The sequence below is a fragment of the Siphateles boraxobius genome, unplaced genomic scaffold, assembly GCF_051911475.1.
Source record: "Siphateles boraxobius isolate OS27281-9 unplaced genomic scaffold, OSU_SipBor_1 99, whole genome shotgun sequence".
In the NCBI taxonomy this organism is placed as follows: domain Eukaryota; kingdom Metazoa; phylum Chordata; class Actinopteri; order Cypriniformes; family Leuciscidae; genus Siphateles; species Siphateles boraxobius.
Genome location: NW_027509229.1, coordinates 3,717,266 through 3,735,987, shown reverse-complemented (window position 1 = coordinate 3,735,987; position 18,722 = coordinate 3,717,266). Strand labels below are relative to the sequence as shown.

The 18,722-nt window shown below is 42.6% G+C and overlaps 1 protein-coding gene across 3 annotated transcripts in view; it reads right to left on the bottom strand.

The window, feature by feature from the left end:
* The window catches only part of LOC143733373 (uncharacterized), a 32,258-nt gene extending 15,059 nt beyond the window's left edge, over positions 1-17,199 (bottom strand). The window contains exons 1-7 of one of the 3 annotated variants that reach the window (XM_077225080.1): positions 17,066-17,199; positions 13,359-16,340; positions 11,323-11,544; positions 11,004-11,060; positions 1,077-1,140; positions 539-910; positions 254-355 (exon numbers count right to left, since the gene is read on the bottom strand). The gene's annotated coding sequence lies outside the window, so the exon portion shown is untranslated. Of the gene's footprint in view, positions 1-253; positions 356-538; positions 911-1,076; positions 1,144-11,003; positions 11,061-11,177; positions 11,545-13,358; positions 16,341-17,065 lie in introns of all 3 variants that reach the window. The other 2 variants (XM_077225082.1, XM_077225081.1) reach the window with 2 other exon arrangements.
* Between the last annotated feature and the right edge of the window lie 1,523 nt (positions 17,200-18,722).

Sequence of the window (18,722 nt, the reverse complement as noted above, 5' to 3'; positions counted from 1 at the left end):
GTAAAACCATGGTACCAAAACCATGGTTTTTAAGAGCGATTGTTCGCACCAAAATACCATGGTTACTACAGTCGTAGTTAACTACAGTTTTACTATAGTAAAACCATGGTTGATTTTCATAAGGGTTGTGACAGAAAGTGAGAGGGAGTATATACGAGGTGTGATCAGCAAATAGCTGTGGGTGAAATTCTGCAGCCACTTCTACAGAAGTGACCCCCACCCCACCCCACCCCACCCATAAAGTTCTTCTTACCATTCATTGTAACCACAACTATGGACTGCCCTGCGATGACACTGGACGATCCTCGTAGACAACCACATATTGTCTCTGGCATCTCCAAATGTACAAGACGCTCTTGAAAAAAACAAAAACACATGGATGAGAATTAAAGAATAAAATATTTATTTACTGGCAACTATTTTTAAACCAGATGTACTTGATGGCTTCATCAACCTATCAGAAAACAGTATTTAGTTTTTCAGGTGATAACTGGAATTAACAAGTCTGAGAATGAGACTTTCAAAAACTACATCTTACCACACTGGGTTAGAACCCTCTCCACAACACGAGTTGTGGCAGGCAACGGATGAAAAAATGCACGTGTCATTCAATCCCTGTTGTGGAACACTTGACCTCGGTGGACCCTGACATCACACTGGCCACAGAAGAATGGGTGTGGTCGGCAGTCACAACAACGGATAACGGCTGGACCGTTTCCACACTGTTGGCAGATCCGAGTTGCCGCATGTTGTCGAGCCACCATGGTGTTGACCAGTCGGGGTCTCTCTTTCTCCCATCACCCTGATATGAGGCTCTTTCGGGTCGACCAGTCTGTTGAGGCTTGAAGTGCCATTTCATCCTCATGTATGTCCTCACCCAGTGAGCGTTTAAGCTCTTGAAGGAAGGACTCTGTTGAAACAATGCACAATATTTAAATAACAGTAGTTTATTATAACAAAAGAGAATGGCATTAACAATGGTCATTTTATAATAAATGAACATACTGTTTCGAACCAGTGCAGTCAAAATAAAGAACACACCTGCAGTAACAGAAGGAAAGTCACTGGTCACTTACTCACTGGTTTCCGGAGCCCTGACATGAGAGACACCAGTCTTCCAACTCTGGCTGTGACTGGGACCTGCTGTATCAAAACATCTGTTGCTTTTTACACTCAATGACACAAACTTTACCTGATGCTAGGCACAGGTGTGTAATAATAACCTCAGATTTGTTCTAATTCAGACCCATGACTTGTGATCATGTTGTATACCATTCCAAGATGTAAAGCTAGATCTGGAGATAAAGTCTACATTTTAATTAACATGAATTTAAAAAAATCTGACCTGCTTGTTTTCGGGATGATCTGGGCCTGCCGTAAATAATGTTTCCATCACTGTCCCTCTTAAAGGATTAGTTCACCTCAAAATGATTTTTTTAAAATAATTTACTCACCCCAATGCCATCCAAGATATCCATGTCTTTCTTTCCTCATTGGAAGAGAAAACAAGTTTTTTGAGGAAAACATTTCTGGATTTTTCTTTGTATAATGGACTTCAATGGCAACCAGAGTGTTGAAGTCCAAATCAATACAGTTTCAAAGGTCTTTGAAGTGCTTCAACACATGCTGTGCACGATCGCAGCTGAGGAAGAGAGTCTTATCTAGCGAAACGATAGGTCATTTAAAAAAAAAATATATATATACAGTGTATATATATATATATATATATATATATATATACATATACACATACATACTTTTTAAGTACAATTGTTCAGACTGAGCTGATCTGCAACGTGCCGGGAACTACGTTATCACGTTGAATCACTCCGTAATTTTTTGGTCATACACATAAGAGTAGAGTAGCCTACATCGTTCAAAACTGTATCGTCCGTAACAGGGAGGTCTTCTGCATCGGCACTGTACTGCCGGCACAAGTAAGTTTCGCATTCTACCCGCTCGTGTCGGCAATCCGACTGAAATATCCAGCTCCAGATTGCCAGTACTGCCGGCACCAGTAAGTTGAGGAAGCTCAGGAGGAACTATTGTTGTTACTATTGTATTGTTGAACTTTTATTGTTAACATAATTATTTTTGTTGATATCATTATTGAAATAAATGGTTCACATAATCACATTTACGTTGTGTTCCTTATTAGTGTTTTATTCCACGTGTATGTTAAATAAATTTGGACGACCAACATTCCATCAGTGGAACTAATGTTACTAACCTACTGTTACCTTACATGATAATAGATAACAAAAATGGTCATGCCTACATATTTTTATTCTTATTTTGCAAATCCAAATTGCATTACAATGTTCGGACTGAACATTCAACATAAATAGAAACGAGGAGTAATTCAATAATGATTTCGGCAACAAACTAGATTTTTTTTTCTGTGAAATGAATTTCAAACTCTGGCGGCACCCAGCCTTGTAGACGGTAGAGTGCTTTCTCTGAATCTGATAGGCGGATACCTCCTCAGCGTTGTTCTGGATTAGTGCGAGTGGCTTGCGGAGCTGTGCAATGTGGTGCATTGTGGGAGTTGTGGTTTTCAGTACAAATGCGCCCTAAAGTTACTTTCTGTCTTTACTCGGTCAAAAAGGCACCAAATTCGAAAATGTTATTATATTTCGACTACATACATGACCCACTTTCAATAAAGATGAATGTTCCCACGGGTGAAATGCTCCTTTAAACAGGACACGCATTAGCTGAATAAACGTTAGCCAATACAAACATATTTCTAGAAAATAGTTGACAATTAATAGACAGGAGTCCTGTCACATAACCAATAATAGCAAAACGAATCACTTATTCTAAAAAGAATATCAAGTATAAGTTTAGATGAATCTGAAATATGGGGTTGTGTTAACAGTACAACGTCTGTCTTTTAACGAATTTTAAAAACACGGATGGATAATACACAATGCTTTCTGACATTTTGACAGAAAAAAAAAAGTTAAACTTAGCCCGTCAATTTACAATTATCTTCTCTCTTCTCTCTCTGTGCGCGCGGTCTGTGTTTGTGAGAGAGCTCGCGCAGCACTGATACGGTACTTTTTAATCCATAAGTAACTAATGCGCTAGTTTTCATACAAAATAATTATGTAACATAATTAGGAACTTTAGTTATTATTAACACAATAACGTAACATGCAGGCTACGTTTCTCAACACTGAGAATGAATAAATAAACACCTCACGTTTATCAGTAATCCACAAGTCACAGAACTTTCATAATCACTAAGCCACAGCGATTTTAATTTTATTTAGATTTATTGTTCATCAATGCTTAAGCATTTTATAATTTGCATGGCTGAAGGATGTTTTCCTCTTATCTGAGTGACCGTGAATGACGGAGTATTTTAAGATAATCCATGCGATCACTCCCGTGAGATCATCGAATCCAGATTAAGTTAACTAAAGACAATATTTCAGCTTTCCACATCCACCCAAGCCCATTTACCTTCAGTAGTCAGAAGTGCTGTGACTACTGTGGCCTACTGTCCTTGCTGATGAACTCAGTCAATCTGCGGGCCGCGGGAGTGGAAGAGGATTGAGCGGGATTCTTTATTGCTGTCGATTTTCAGTCTCTTTTTAATGATAGGCCTTACGCATCTGTCAATTATCGCTGCTTGATATATGATTGGTCGAACTCCACTTCTTTTGCTGTTGCTTGATTTGAGGACTGCGCGTGCACAGAAGCGTCATCAGGTTTTTGCGTAGTTTAGAGTGACAAATCGTACCACCGTACTTTGCGGTCAAAATGCGAATGGGAGTGAGCAGTGTAATATATACAATATATATAGTAGTATAAACAGTGCTCTTTAATTCGCGATCAACCTCGTTTTATTGTAAGGTGAATTCAACTAGGCATGCTGTGTCTTTGAAGTAACAAAGGCTAAATAATTTGTTACAGTTTTTTCCATGATTTGTATGGATGACACGCAGCGCCATATACAGTATTATCAGCTGTATGATGTGTTTTTACCCTGAAATGTTTAATTTCGAGAGAGACCCGGCGCGCGCAGTGAGGGAGACAGAATAAACTTGCTAAAAAGAGATCCAGCGCGAGAGAGAGGCAAAGAAAAACACATGTTCTTAATTTATGTTCCTTTGGACTATTTTCATTTTGGACTATTTAATTGTTTAATTTAGGTGCAATTTCTTTTGCAATACAAATTTAAAATATTGCAAGAATAAGATTCTGTGTTTCTTATTTTGCATCGCAAAGGAAATAAACTCTAAACTCGATGCAACCCTGTTTTAAATAAATAAACTGTCCCGACACTTTATTTAAACCTTCAAATGTGCGATGGGGTTTCAAACTTCATTAATTTTAGTGTTCTTTTACATTTTCATTGGTTTTTATATTGAAAGCAATACTATTTAGTTAGTCTGTTATTTTGTGCAGCCAAGTCAACAAAATCAGTCTTTTTCTGATTTGTTCAATGTATGGACCTGTTTTGAAAAAGTTCTTCCGTTGCTATGGCCGGGTATCACTGTCAGTCATCTCAATTTCCTGAATGATTCCCAAAACAATAATTTAGCAGATTAAAGACGAGCTTCTTCATTCTCATTTTCTGACGCGATCGGCTGACAGTCTTCCTTCATCAGTTTTGTCGTCTGTGCAGCGGCTCTACAGGAATGTTGCAAATGTATGTTGTAATGTGCCATTGATAATTAAACATAACACTTGACTTTAAAGGAGCTGTATGTAAGAAATTTATTTCAATTAATCATAAAATGGCCCTGATATGTCACTAGACATTAAGAAATCATGTTCATTTCAAATACTTATATCACTGACAACAGTAGTCCGGCCAGGATATTGTCATTTAAAAAGTGAAGTTGCAGCCCTCAACTGATGTTGATGTTGTCATGTTGTGTTTTGGTCTGATGCGCCACCCTCCACCTATCTACCAATCACGAAGTCAGTAGTGTTGCGGCATCCGGGCTGCCAGCTCTGCTCTAGTTACCACAGCTGCAGCTACAAACGTGTCGGAATTGGATAAAAAAAAAATGTCTAACGTTGCGAAACCAAAAAAAAAAACTTGTTATGAATCAGAAATACTTCGAGTCCGAAATAAAACAAGGATCTGTATAGGAGATGCCTTTGAAAGATGGAAACGGCTGAAAACGGAGAAGAATTTGAAGACAGACGGCAACGTTGCTAATTTTCTCCTGGACAGGTAAGATTAATCTATGTTTGGCTAACTTGTAGTTGATGTAAATGGACATTTCAAATATTCATGACAGTCGAACAAAGTTATGCATGTTCGTGCAAAGTAACGTTACGTTAGCTCATATGGAGGAGGTGGGTCATCGAATTAGAAGCACTAGGCACAATTCCACGGTAAAATAACTTTTTCTAGTTATTTCTTTTGCAGCCTACTTGTTTATCATGCAAGTTCCACAGCCAAAAATAATAGAATGACATGTAATCTTTCACATCACATATTTTAGCGTTATGGATGTGTACTGCAGGGTAAGTTAAAAAATACAGCTGGTCGCTTTCACTTATAGCGTCAGCTAAATGAATAGCTGTAGGCTATCTTTGATAACCATTACACACAGTGACCGAGGCTTGTGCTTGTACTTTCGTTAATGACAGATACCTACCGTTACAAGTTATACAAACAGCTACTGTTCTAACAATGTACTGTCACATACGAGCGTACATCTTTACGATACGAAGCTTAAATGGGATCTGTGGTCTGACCTCATCAGCACTAAGACACAACAAAGAATGTACTTTTTAAAGAACCTGTTATCCTTTAATGTCCACAACAAAATGCTGCAGATGATCTATTGTTCTTTTATTGAAAGTGTTTTGGCTTTCTGCATCACCTGCTGGTTTGGTAATGCTACTGAGGCACAGAAGAAGTCTGTAAGAAAAACAGTAAAAACGGCCAGTAAACTATTAGGGATCAAGTTACCAAGTGTGGAATGCGTTTACAGGGAAAGAGTAATGAACAAGGCAAAAACTATTGTGGGAGACAAGAGGCACCCCCTTCATTCGAACTGCTGCCATCTGGGCGACAATATTGCCTCCCTCTGTTGACCAAAAATAGATCTAAATCTTCATTTGTGCCTCAAGCAATTAAGTTTTTAAACATGTAAGTTAAATAGGTAGGATACTCAGCTGGTTTGGTATGCCTAATTTAATCGGTAGTAAAGTGCGGGGTATGGGGAAATATGTGTTAAGTGTATTAGTATGTGTCTTTGTATTTTTAAAGGTTCTCTTTTTGGTGTATGAAATAGGATGTATGTTGAAATGCCTACTTGATAGCCATGCAAACAAATGTTCCTTACAGGGACAAATAAATGTACTTTACTTACTTATTATATTTGGCTAATCGCCAATTCGCCATTAGTAAATTTTTGCGATATATAATTACAAAACATCTCTCATTTGAAGCATAAACATAATTAACAGAAGAAAAACGTACTGTGTAGGACTTGTCACTTGCCATTGGAAGCTTCTTGTAGCAGCCTACGTTCCTGCTGGATCCTGCATCCTATCTGGCAACCTCGTGTCAGGGAGGAGGGGAAGGGGATCAAACGCTCTACAGTAATTTGAAAGTGATTGCAGTACCAGTTTTGGCCACAATCCTACATACGGCTCCTTTAAATAAATAAACAGTTAATATACTTGCTAATAAACGGTTACCAATTTAAGCATCAAGAACGGTAAAACATAAACGCTGTCATCGATTAACAGCATGTCGGCTACAATGAGATTCGATCTCGGATGGCATGAAGCTCCGCGAAGCTCATGTTGTTGCTTTGACCACAGAGCTAACGTCTGAACGCTGTTAAGTTAACGTCTTATGCTCTTGCAAAGCCTCACTGATGTAGCCTAATATGTTTCTATTGCAATGTTTTATGTTGAAATGTTTTCATTATTTATTCAATTTAATTTCAGTAATTTCAGTATTGTGATTTTGAATTCGTTTAACTACAATGTTTCACTTGAATTCATCTGCTACCAGCTTTCAATCGCTCTGAATGAGCCGCGGCGCGGCGGCAGATTACGCAATAGAGAGAATAAATTGACACTTTTCAAAGTCTGTGATTGTAGCGCCTCTTAGCGGTAAAAGGCAGCAAATACACCCCGATTTAAGTTCCTTTTAATAAAAGTATTATTCAGGTTGAGTACCAACTGTCTATACCTGGTGACTTGAAGAGGCTGACTCCCCTTTCATCGAGCCCAGCAGGACCTTTGAGCTCATCAATGTCTATCTGGATAAGCCTAAAGGTCTCCTGAGCACCAAGTGTGACCCTGCGGACGTGGTGAAGCTGCACCATGTCTTCATCAGTGACATTATGCATATAATAATTTATGTTTAATACTAATATTACTCACCGGGGAGTCACTCAGAGACGGTTGTGCAGAGGAAAGATAACTTTGGCTATGGATGAGGACGTCTATGAGGATGGTGTAGATGATGCTGTAGATGAGGACGTCTATGAGGATGGTGTAGATGATGCTGTAGATGAGGACGTCTATGAGGATGGTGTAGATGATGCTGTAGATGAGGACGTCTATGAGGATGGTGTAGATCAGAGGTCTTCAATCCTGCTCCTGGAGGGCCGCTGTCCTGCAGAGTTTAGTTCCAACCCTAATCAAACACACCTGAATCAGCTCATCAAGCTCTTCAGGATCGCTTGAATATACAAAGGCAGGTGTGCTGAAGCAGGTTGGAACTAAACTCTGCAGGACAGTGGCCCTCCAGGAGCAGGATTGAAGACCTCTGGTGTAGATGATGCTGTAGATGAGGACGTCTTTGAGGATGGTGTAGATGATGCTGTAGATGGGGATGTCTTTGAGGATGGTGTAGATGATGCTATGTGTGGCTGTAGATGATGCTTTGGATGAGGACGTCTATGAGGATGGTGTAGATGATGCTGTAGATGAGGACGTCTATGAGGATGGTGTAGATGATGCTGTAGATGAGGACGTCTTTGAGGATGGTGTAAATGACGCTGTAGATGAGGACGTCTTTGAGGATGGTGTAGATGATGCTGTGGATGAGGACGTCTATGAGGATGGTGTAGATGATGCTGTAGATGAGGACGTCTTTGAGGATGGTGTAAATGACGCTGTAGATGAGGACGTCTTTGAGGATGGTGTAGATGATGCTGTAGATGGGGATGTCTTTGAGGATGGTGTAGATGATGCTGTAGATGAGGACGTCTTTGAGGATGGTGTAGATGACGCTGTAGATGAGGACGTCTTTGAGGATGGTGTAGATGATGCTGTAGATGAGGACGTCTTTGAGTATGGTGTAGATGATGCTGTAGATGAGGACGTCTTTGAGGATGGTGTAGATGACGCTATAGATGAGGACGTCTTTGAGGATGGTGTAGATGATGCTGTAGATGAGGACGTCTATGAGGATGGTGTAGATGATGCTGTAGATGAGCATTTTTTAATGAGGATAGTGTAGATGATGCTGTGTGTGGCTGTAGATGATGCTGTAGATGAGGACGTCTTTGAGGATGGTGTAGATGATGCTGTAGATGGGGATGAGTCCTCATCTTCGGAACACTTTGAGGATGGTGTAGATGATGCTGTGTGTGGCTGTAGATGATGCTGTAGATGAGGACGTCTATGAGGATGGTGTAGATGATGCTGTAGATGGGGATGTCTTTGAGGATGGTGTAGATGATGCTGTGTGTGGCTGTAGATGAAGCTGTAGATGATGCTGTAGATGAGGACGTCTTTGAGGATGGTGTAGATGATGCTGTAGATGAGGACGTCTTTGAGGATGGTGTAGATGACGCTGTAGATGAGGACGTCTATGAGGATGGTGTAGATGATGCTGTAGATGAGGGCGTCTTTGAGGATGGTGTAGATGACGCTGTAGATGAGGACGTCTATGAGGATGGTGTAGATGATGCTGTAGATGAGGACGTCTATGAGGATGGTGTAGATGATGCTGTAGATGAGGATGTCTTTGAGGATGGTGTAGATGATAATGTGTGTGGCTGTAGATGAAGCTGTAGATGATGCTGTAGATGAGGACGTCTTTGAGGATGGTGTAGATGATGCTGTAGATGAGGACGTCTATGAGGATGGTGTAGATGATGCTGTAGATGAGGACGTCTTTGAGGATGGTGTAGATGACGCTGTAGATGAGGACGTCTATGAGGATGGTGTAGATGATGCTGTAGATGACGACGTCTTTGAGGATGGTGTAGATTATGCTGTAGATGAGGACGTCTTTGAGGATGGTGTAGATGATGCTGTAGATGAGGACGTCTTTGAGGATGGTGTAGATGATGCTTTAGATGAGGACGTCTTTGAGGATGGTGTAGATGATGCTGTGTGTGGCTGTAGATGATGCTGTAGATGAGGACGTCTTTGAGGATGGTGTAGATGATGCTGTAGATGAGGACGTCTTTGAGGATGGTGTAGATGATGCTGTAGATGGGGATGTCTTTGAGGATGGTGTAGATGATGCTGTAGATGAGGACGTCTTTGAGGATGGTGTAGATGATGCTATAGATGGGGATGTCTTTGAGGATGGTGTAGATGATGCTGTAGATGAGGACGTCTTTGAGGATGGCGTAGATGATGCTGTGGATGAGGACGTCTATGAGGATGGTGTAGATGATGCTGTAGATGAGGATGTCTTTGAGGATGGTGTAGATGATGCTGTAGATGAGGACGTCTTTGAGGATGGTGTAGATGATGCTGTAGATGGGGATGTCTTTGAGGATGGTGTAGATGATGCTGTGTGTGGCTGTAGATGATGCTTTAGATGAGGACGTCTTTGAGGATGGTGTAGATGATGCTGTAGATGAGGACGTCTTTGAGGATGGTGTAGATGATGCTGTAGATGAGGACGTCTATGAGGATGGTGTAGATGATGCTATAGATGGGGATGTCTTTGAGGATGGTGTAGATGATGCTGTAGAGTAGGATGTCTTTGAGGATGGTGTAGATGATGCTGTGGATGAGGACGTCTATGAGGATGGTGTAGATGATGCTGTAGATGAGGATGTCTTTGAGGATGGTGTAGATGATGCTGTGGATGAGGACGTCTATGAGGATGGTGTAGATGATGCTGTAGATGAGGACGTCTTTGAGGATGGTGTAGATGATGCTGTAGATGAGGACGTCTTTGAGGATGGTGTAGATGATGCTGTAGATGGGGATGTCTTTGAGGATGGTGTAGATGATGCTGTGTGTGGCTGTAGATGATGCTTTAGATGAGGACGTCTTTGAGGATGGTGTAGATGATGCTGTAGATGAGGACGTCTTTGAGGATGGTGTAGATGATGCTGTAGATGAGGACGTCTTTGAGGATGGTGTAGATGATGCTGTAGATGGGGATGTCTTTGAGGATGGTGTAGATGATGCTGTGTGTGGCTGTAGATGATGCTTTAGATGAGGACGTCTTTGAGGATGGTGTAGATGATGCTGTAGATGAGGACGTCTATGAGGATGGTGTAGATGATGCTGTAGATGAGGACGTCTTTGAGGATGGTGTAGATGATGCTGTAGATGAGGACGTCTTTGAGGATGGTGTAGATGATGCTGTAGATGGGGATGTCTTTGAGGATGGTGTAGATGATGCTGTGTGTGGCTGTAGATTATGCTTTAGATGAGGACGTCTTTGAGGATGGTGTAGATGATGCTGTGTGTGGCTTTAGATGATGCTGTAGATGAGGACGTCTTTGAGGATGGTGTAGATGATGCTGTAGATGAGGACGTCTTTGAGGATGGTGTAGATGATGCTGTAGATGGGGATGTCTTTGAGGATGGTGTAGATGATGCTGTAGATGGCTGTAGATGATGCTGTAGATGAGGACGTCTATGAGGATGGTGTAGATGATGCTGTAGATGAGGACGTCTTTGAGGATGGTGTAGATGATGCTGTAGATGGGGATGTCTTTGAGGATGGTGTAGATGATGCTGTGTGTGGCTGTAGATGATGCTGTAGATGAGGACGTCTTTGAGGATGATGTGGACTCAGATTTTATTACCTCTAATAAGTGAGTGCCATCCAGCCATGAGGGGTCATTTATGGAAGAGCTTGATTTCTGTGTAACAAAGTCAAAAACATCCTGATTAACATTTTTTTATCACGAAAGAAGTAATGTGCTGAAATTGTAATAATTTTAAAACACTGATTTAATGTTGTGATTCAGACACCTTACTTGATTATTCTTGTCATAAACAAACTTCCTAAATCTTTTCAATTGTACACTAGTGATATTGGTCACAGGTGTATCGAGCCACCGGCTGACAGAGCTGAAAGCCTTCCTGACCAAATCCCTCTCACTCAAAGATAAATCCTCTTGCCTGGCCTTCTGGACAGAATGCTGGTTATAGAGATCCCACATCTCCTGAAAAGTATGGTTCTCTAACCCTTTCTGTTCATAAGCACATTGGTGGATGTTGGCCTCCAGGACAGATGACAGTTGTGGAAAGCTCTCTGCATACTCTGCCAGAAAGTCTCTAATCCAGGCACTTTGACCTTTTACATGTTTGTTGCAGAGTTCTTCTCTATGCTTGTCAACTAAACTGCAATAGATCAATTGCAAAATTAGCATTGAAACTTTGGAAAGATGAAAATATTATTTCCTTTTCACCTTTATTTATTTTTTTATAATCACTTAAAGGGTTAGTTCACCCAAAAATGAAAATTATGTCATTAATGACTCACCCTCATGTCGTTCCTAGCCCGTAAGACCTCCGTTCATCTTCGGAACACAGTTTAAGATATTTTAGATTCAGTCCGAGAGCTTTTTGTCCCTCCATTGAAAATCTATGTATGGTATACTGTCCTTGTCCAGAAAGGCAATAAAGACATCATCAAAGTAGTCCACGTGACCTCAGTGGGTTAGTTAGAATTTTTTGAAGCATCGAAAATACATTTTGTTCCAAAAATAACAAAAACGACGACTTTATTCAGCATTATATTCTCTTCCGGTTCTGTTGTCAATCCGCGTTCACAAGGCCAGTGACGCTGCTGACGTAAGACGCTGCTGACGTGTTATCTGGTGCATCAATTACAAATGCGCCCTAAATTTACTTTCTGTCTTTACTCGGTCAAAAAGGCACCAAATTCGAAAATGTTATTATATTTCGACTACATATATGACCCACTTTCAATAAAGATGAATGTTCCCACGGGTGAAATGCTCCTTTAAACAGGACACGCATTAGCTGAATAAACGTTAGCCAATACAAACATATTTCTAGAAAATAGTTGACAATTAATAGACAGGAGTCCTGTCACATGACCAATAATAGCAAAACGAATCACTTATTCTAAAAAGAATATCAAGTATAAGTTTAGATGAATCCGAAATATGGGGTTGTGTTAACAGTACAACGTCTGTCTTTTAACGAATTTTAACGAATTTTAAAAACACGGATGGATAATACACAATGCTTTCTGACATTTTGACAGAAAAAAAATTTAAACTTAGCCCGTAAATTTACAATTATCTTCTCTCTTCTCTCTCTGTGCGCGCGGTCTGTGTTTGTGAGAGAGCTCGCGCAGCACTAACGGTACTTTTTAATCCATAAGTAACTAATGCGCAAGTTTTCACACAAAATAAATATGTAACATAATGTAGCATCATCAAAGTAGTCCATGTGACCTCAGTGGGTTAGTTAGAATTTTTTGAAGCATCGAAAATACATTTTGTTCCAAAAATAACAAAAACGATGACTTTATTCAGCATTGTATTCTCTTCCGGTTCTGTTGTCAATCCACGTTCGCGACGCCAGTGATGCTGCTGACGTAAGACGCTGCTGACGTGTTATCTGGTGCATCTGTGTATTCGGGTTCAAATAAATATGTCTGGTTAAAAATGCAAGTCTTCCCCTGTGTGGAAATCCTTAGACATGTTTGCAAAGATTGTTTTGTTTACAGCGTGCGTCTCCCTCAGACTGTAAACGAAGCTCTGGCGCACCAGATAACACGTCAGCTCGTCTTACGTCAGCGGACTCATGAAAGCGGATTGACAACAGAACCGGAAGAGAATAAAATGCTGAATAAAGTCGTCGTTTTTGTTATTTTTGGAACAAAATGTATTGTCAATGCTCAAAAAATTCTAACTAACCCACTGAGGTCACATGGACTACTTTGATGATGTCTTTATTGCCTTTCTGGACAAGGACAGTATACCGCACATAGATTTTCAATGGAGGGACAAAAAGCTCTCGGACTGAATCTAAAATGTCTTAAAATGTGTTCCGAAGATGAACGGAGGTCTTACGGGCTTGGAACGACATGAGGGTGAGTCATTAATGACATCATTTTCATTTTTGGGTGAACTAACCCTTTAAGCTTAAATAAAACTTTAGCTTAAATAAAATATGCTTACTACTTCATCTATCCCACATCATGTGACAAAAGCCAGTGAAATGGGGCATTGAGGTATTGGCCAAATGTGAGTACCAGCTTGCCCAGACACTGCTGTGGTGATGGTGCTGGGACCCCATCAGCGTGAAGTGCTCTTCAGCGAGGGCTAGTGCAGTGGACTGGTTCTGTCGTGTTGTTGCTGGGACCCCATCAGCGTGAAGTGCTCTTCAGCGAGGGCTAGTGCAGTGGACTGGTTCCGTCGTGTTGTTGCTGGGACCCCATCAGCGTGAAGTGCTCTTCAGCGAGGGCTAGTGCAGTGGACTGGTTCTGTCGGGTTGGTGCTGGGACCCCATCAGCGTGAAGTGCTCTTCAGCGAGGGCTAGTACAGTGGACTGGTTCTGTCGTGTTGTTGCTGGGACCCCATCAGCCTGAAGTGTTCTTCAGCGAGGGCTAGTACAGTGGACTGGTTCTGTCGTGTTGTTGCTGGGACCCCATCAGCGTGAAGTGCTCTTCAGCGAGGGCTAGTGCAGTGGACTGGTTCTGTCGGGTTGGTGCTGGGACCCCATCAGCGTGAAGTGCTCTTCAGCGAGGGCTAGTACAGTGGACTGGTTCTGTCGTGTTGGTGCTGGGACCCCATCAGCGTGAAGTGCTCTTCAGCGAGGGCTAGTGCAGTGGACTGGTTCTGTCGGGTTGGTGCTGGGACCCCATCAGCGTGAAGTGTTCTTCAGCGAGGGCTAGTGCAGTGGACTGGTTCTGTCGTGTTGGTGCTGGGACCCCATCAGCGTGAAGTGTTCTTCAGCGAGGGCTAGTGCAGTGGACTGGTTCTGTCGTGTTGTTGCTGGGACCCCATCAGCCTGAAGTGCTCTTCAGCGAGGGCTAGTGCAGTGGACTGGTTCTGTCGTGTTGTTGCTGGGACCCCATCAGCGTGAAGTTTTCTTCAGCGAGGGCTAGTGCAGTGGACTGGTTCTGTCGTGTTGTTGCTGGGACCCCATCAGCGTGAAGTGCTCTTCAGCGAGGGCTAGTGCAGTGGACTGGTTCTGTCGTGTTGTTGCTGGGACCCCATCAGCGTGAAGTGTTCTTCAGCGAGGGCTAGTGCAGTGGACTGGTTCTGTCGTGTTGTTGCTGGGACCCCATCAGCGTGAAGTGCTCTTCAGCGAGGGCTAGTGCAGTGGACTGGTTCTGTCGTGTTGTTGCTGGGACCCCATCAGCGTGAAGTGCTCTTCAGCGAGGGCTAGTGCAGTGGACTGGTTCTGTCGTGTTGTTGCTGGGACCCCATCAGCGTGAAGTGCTCTTCAGCGAGGGCTAGTGCAGTGGACTGGTTCTGTCGTGTTGTTGCTGGGACCCCATCAGCGTGAAGTGCTCTTCAGCGAGGGCTAGTGCAGTGGACCGGTTCTGTCGTGTTGTTGCTGGGACCCCATCAGCATGAAGTGCTCTTCAGCGAGGGCTAGTGCAGTGGACTGGTTCTGTCGTGTTGTTGCTGGGACCCCATCAGCGTGAAGTGTTCTTCAGCGAGGGCTAGTGCAGTGGACTGGTTCTGTCGTGTTGTTGCTGGGACCCCATCAGCGTGAAGTGCTCTTCAGCGAGGGCTAGTGCAGTGGACTGGTTCTGTCGTGTTGTTGCTGGGACCCCATCAGCGTGAAGTGCTCTTCAGCGAGGGCTAGTGCAGTGGACTGGTTCTGTCGTGTTGTTGCTGGGACCCCATCAGCGTGAAGTGCTCTTCAGCGAGGGCTAGTGCAGTGGACTGGTTCTGTCGTGTTGTTGCTGGGACCCCATCAGCGTGAAGTGCTCTTCAGCGAGGGCTAGTGCAGTGGACTGGTTCTGTCGTGTTGCTGCTGGGACCCCATCAGCGTGAAGTGCTCTTCAGCGAGGGCTAGTGCAGTGGACTGGTTCTGTCGTGTTGGTGCTGGGACCCCATCAGCGTGAAGTGCTCTTCAGCGAGGGCTAGTGCAGTGGACTGGTTCTGTCGTGTTGTTGCTGGGACCCCATCAGCGTGAAGTGCTCTTCAGCGAGGGATAGTGCAGTGGACTGGTTCTGTCGTGTTGTTGCTGGGACCCCATCAGCGTGAAGTGCTCTTCAGCGAGGGCTAGTGCAGTGGACTGGTTCTGTCGTGTTGTTGCTGGGACCCCATCAGCCTGAAGTGCTCTTCAGCGAGGGCTAGTGCAGTGGACTGGTTCTGTCGTGTTGTTGCTGGGACCCCATCAGCGTGAAGTGCTCTTCAGCGAGGGCTAGTGCAGTGGACTGGTTCTGTCGTGTTGTTGCTGGGACCCCATCAGCGTGAAGTGCTCTTCAGCGAGGGCTAGTGCAGTGGACTGGTTCTGTCGTGTTGTTGCTGGGACCCCATCAGCGTGAAGTGCTCTTCAGCGAGGGCTAGTGCAGTGGACTGGTTCTGTCGTGTTGTTGCTGGGACCCCATCAGCGTGAAGTGTTCTTCAGTGAGGGCTAGTGCAGTGGACTGGTTCTGTCGTGTTGTTGCTGGGACCCCATCAGCCTGAAGTGCTCTTCAGCGAGGGCTAGTGCAGTGGACTGGTTCTGTCGTGTTGTTGCTGGGACCCCATCAGCGTGAAGTGCTCTTCAGCGAGGGCTAGTGCAGTGGACTGGTTCTGTCGTGTTGTTGCTGGGACCCCATCAGCGTGAAGTGTTCTTCAGCGAGGGCTAGTGCAGTGGACTGGTTCTGTCGTGTTGTTGCTGGGACCCCATCAGCGTGAAGTGCTCTTCAGCGAGGGCTAGTGCAGTGGACTGGTTCTGTCGTGTTGTTGCTGGGACCCCATCAGCGTGAAGTGCTCTTCAGCGAGGGCTAGTGCAGTGGACTGGTTCTGTCGTGTTGTTGCTGGGACCCCATCAGCGTGAAGTGCTCTTCAGCGAGGGCTAGTGCAGTGGACTGGTTCTGTCGTGTTGTTGCTGGGACCCCATCAGCCTGAAGTGCTGAGCAGCGGGCAGAGGAAAACTCATCCTTCGCTCTCTGTAGGAACATCACCAATGTAGCCTGCTGACGACCCTCTGGAGCACTGGGGTTATGAAGACGGATGACCAGCGTTGACATATCAAGGTACACAGAAATAAAAACACCACATTAAAGGTAACTATATTTTACTCATAATAGTAAGATTTCTATATTCACCAGCCTGCGATGTATTCTCTTTCAGCCAATTAGTTAAGCCTCATAAATAAACATCACAAACATCAACATTACTAATGTTCATATGCAAAGCCTTATAAATTACAGGTATGTAATGTGCAGGTCATTACTTAAAATAACTTATTATCGATAGAAATATCATGAAAGGATGATTAATGTAATCTCATTCATCTTTATATTTAAATATTCCTAAACTACTAAAGTATGCTTTACTAATCCATGTAATAGTTGGCAATAGGTTAACTTCAAAAATCAGAGACGGTGTATAATGTTATATTAAGTATATTTTGGTTTTGAATTCTTTAGTAATTCTGAATTCAGCTTTTGTACACGGTCCTTTTGTACTATTGTCCTTACAGTCTGTAAAAACCTAAACTTTGACTGTGTCCTTCAATGTTTATTTAGAAGCACAATGTAATATTACATTGTATTGCTAATATTAATAGTAGCTACACAATGTGATAGCATTTCAAATATCTTCCCTTTTTTATTTCACCTTAAACAAGGAAAGCAAACCTAGCCTGTAGCTAACTGTCTGCCATCATCAATTTACTAGCTAGATGTGATGTGGACAATTAACAGAAGCTGACTTACCTTTTTCTCACTTTTGTGTTGAATGTCTTTTCACACTAGATTTTCCGTCTGTAGAGGCAGAAACAAAGAATTACGATCCAACTTGATAATATGCTTGCGCTCGTAACTGATAGATGTCAAATCACATCAGAATTAGCGGTTGTGGTCTCTGATTGGTAGTCTTCAGTCGACATCGACCGTGTGATTGGTAGTCTACAGACGGAGTCTACTACTCTCGGCCAATCAGAAGGCCAAACTGAATACACTAGACAGCCCAGCATCTCTGGTCACTGATTGGTAGTCTACAGTCGACATCGACCGTGTGATTGGTAGTCTACAGACGGAGTCAACTACTCTCGGCCAATCAGAAGGCCAAACTGAATACACTAGACAGCCCAGCATCTCTGGTCACTGATTGGTAGTCTTCAGTCGACATCAACCGTGTGATTTGTAGTCTTTCACTAAAAATATGTAATTCATTGTGTCATAGACTAAATAATTTAGGACATTTTACATGATTTATTTAGGTAGATTCCATGACAGAAATCAAGCCTTAACTGCTCAAAAAGATTACGTGTAATATTTTAACCATATTTTTTTAAATGAGTTACAACAGATATCTAGTTCCCATCATGCTTTGCTTCAGACTGTTAAAGGAGAGCAAATGTTAAAATTAAGTGTTATTTGATGTGTTTTGCTCAATATTAATATACAGGGGAGATCTGTTAGTGTTTAATGTTCTATTATTTTGGAATTTAAAAGGTTTTCTGGAATGTCTGATATTTTGGGGTTACCATTGTACTGAAGAGTCGAGCCTGTGGTTCGGGTGAAATTGGCCTATTTCACATCAAGATATTAATCTCTGTATTTAAAGTTAATCGCATTATTCACATCAGTATAGTACTAATTTTATTGTTTTATACTGCGGTACAAACATACTGTTGTGCTTTTGATAAGTAGCTTTAAAATATGAATATAATGTATATAATTAAAAAAATTAAGAAATTTATGACATGTTTCTGAATGTATTTTTCTTAAAATGCATGAGTAAATACATCTGCAATATATTACACATACAGTACCATATCTGATCACATATGCATCTATATATTATTGAATATAAAATTACATACATTAAGTTCTACTATATTACTATATGTACAGGACATACAGAGGATTGAAATTCAGTTTCCCTCAGACCCATGGTTTAAAACACCAACATAACACAGACAAGTATTAAAAATATATATAAAATACAATACAAACAAAAGAAAAACCTCAGGCACATGAGAATTTAAATATGTTTACATTATAGAGTGCGAACAACAGTATGCAAGAAGAGAGAGCAGCAATTGTAAAAGTGTGTGTGTGTGCGTGCGTGCGTGCGTGCGTGTGTGCGTGCGTGCGTGCGTGCGTGCGTGTGTGTGTGTGCGTGCGTGCGTGTGTGTGTGTGTGTGTGTGTGCGTGTGTGTTATGGGGGTGAAGAGTCACAGTTCATTGCATCTGAGGGTTGAGGTCACATAGGCGTTCCGGGGGACGAATAGACCACGAACGGCCTATTCGTCACTCTGACCGCCTATGTGACCACGAACAGCCTATTCGTCCCACTAACTACCTATGTGACCACGAACAGCCTATTCGTCACTCTGACCGCCTATGTGACACCGAACAGCCTATT